At 38.9% G+C, this 2,047-nt stretch overlaps 1 long non-coding RNA gene across 1 annotated transcript in view; it reads right to left on the bottom strand.

Annotated features, from left to right (window-relative positions):
- The window catches only part of LOC106734458 (uncharacterized), a 23,325-nt gene extending 21,969 nt beyond the window's left edge, over positions 1-1,356 (bottom strand). Inside the window, exon 1 of the long non-coding RNA XR_001370078.2 lies at positions 1,187-1,356. This is a non-coding gene — a long non-coding RNA (uncharacterized LOC106734458). The remainder of the gene's footprint in view (positions 1-1,186) is intronic.
- Between the last annotated feature and the right edge of the window lie 691 nt (positions 1,357-2,047).

Here is a 2,047-nt window from a genome sequence, read left to right as displayed (position 1 = left end):
AAAAAAAAAAAAAAAAAAAAAGAACTGATACTAAGAAGAGGGTCTTGTTTCATTACCAGATCTATTGAGACAATTTCCATATATTGTCTTCTCAGCAATGGGTCTGGAAAATACTGGTTTGAGAGTCTTTCTTAAAAGAAAGTGCTTTCTTAAACACTTAGAATAATATTAAGTGCTACTATAAGCTAAACAGACAACTCTCCAAGGAAGACATACGAATTGCTAAAAAGCATATGAAAACATGCTCAAGGGGCTGGCAGGTGGTGCAGTGGTTAGGAACCAGACTCCTAGATGGCAGTCTTTGGTTTGAGTCTGGGACTTCGCAGCTTGTTTTCTCACTTTCTTTCTCTCTGTGTATGTCTCTCTCTCTGGTCAAACTAGAAAATAATAATGAATAAAATATTTTTTAAAAAGAAAGAAAACATGCTCAACCTCTCTTCTAAGCGAACACAAATGAAAACTACAATGAGATACCACTTAGCCCTAGTCAGAATGCTGGCGAGGCTGTGGTGAAAAGGGAATTCTCCTACATTGTTGGTAGGAATGTAAATTAGTACAGTCACTGTAAAGAACAATATGGAGTTTCCTCAAAAAAATCTACAAATAGATCTATCATATGACCCTGTCATTTCACTTTTGGGTATCTACCCGAAGGATAGGAAATACTTGGTCAGAAAAACACTTACACATCCATATTCATTGCAGCATTACTTACACCTTAGGCTCGTTCTCTATCAAAATAACTTACTGGTACTTTTATTTATTTATTTATTTTTGCCTACTGCATAGCCTTTGAAGTTTCAATTTCCTTTCTGAAAATGTCATTTCCTCCTCAAGTGTCCAGAAAACATTTGTTTGTTTTTTCACATCAGTCTAAATGCAACTTTTTGCAGCTTTCCAGACCATGTTCTTCCTCAGGGCTATTCACAGGTAAAGAGATAGTCTACTATCTCTGTATTGGGATGAGTTCCAGTCTCAAATCCACCTGAATAAATACTCTACATAATGAAAACTAAGTTTCTATTGCTTCATAAAAAAGCAACTCAAAATTTAGTGGACTAAATTGACAAACATATGTCACCATTGGGTCAGGAATCCAGATTTAGCTGTTTCTCAGGGTCAGGGTCTCTCATAAGGCTACAAGTGAGGTGTCACCCAGGGCAGCAGTGGTTTCCAGCCATCTTACCTGTTGTCAGATCTCACATCCTCATCCACTGTTGGCCCAGGACCTGCTCCTTGTCAAGTCTGATTCTCCACAGGGCCATTCACCACAATAGCAGCTTGCTTCCTCCAGAAGGGGGCCCCAAGAAAGAGGAAGGAGAATACTGTCAAAATGAAAATGGTCTCAAAAAGCACATCCTCTTCCTTTCACCATATTTCATCTGATAGGAGAAAGTGACAAAGTCCTGGCCACATTTGAGGGGACAGGTTATACAAGGGTGCAACACTAGGTGGTATGGATGTCTGGGGCCATTTCGCATCACAAACTGCCCATATGTATTCCTGAGGCTCCACAAAGAGGAAATCTGGACTTCCGATGTTTGGACAATGAAGGGTACAGGCAGGTCTCTGCTCTGTCATAATCAAACTTTGAATGTCCTATTGGCCTTCAATCTCATGTCCCTCTTTACATAGATATATAAAGTAGCTCAGAGACGGAAATAAGTCTGGGCACAGGGACATAATTAAGTCTCCTCTCATGTTTCTGACTTCCTTTATTCCTGAGAGGTTTTGTTTAACATGGAAGTGAGGTAGCTTCCACCTTCATCTATTTTTCAAAATCTGTTTATGCCCCAGGTCCTTTAAGTTTTGGACTTTTGAAACCCAAGAACATGGCATTGACTTCATTGATTTCTGCATTCTGCTTCCTCTTCGTTTCTTTGAGGCAGTATCATAGAACAGCCCAACACCTGCTTAAATAGGGAGATATGAAATAATATCAAGAGTGAGGGGGACATGACTGTACAAACTGTTCAAATTTTCATCTCACCATATTATTTTATACAGTAACATCAAGAGATTTCCCCTAAAAAGGATTGTTAATATT

The sequence above is a fragment of the Tupaia chinensis genome, unplaced genomic scaffold (genome assembly GCF_000334495.1).
Source record: "Tupaia chinensis unplaced genomic scaffold, TupChi_1.0 Scaffold000118_1, whole genome shotgun sequence".
In the NCBI taxonomy this organism is placed as follows: domain Eukaryota; kingdom Metazoa; phylum Chordata; class Mammalia; order Scandentia; family Tupaiidae; genus Tupaia; species Tupaia belangeri.
Note: the sequence above shows the minus strand (reverse complement) of the source record. Positions and strands in the feature narration are given on the sequence as shown.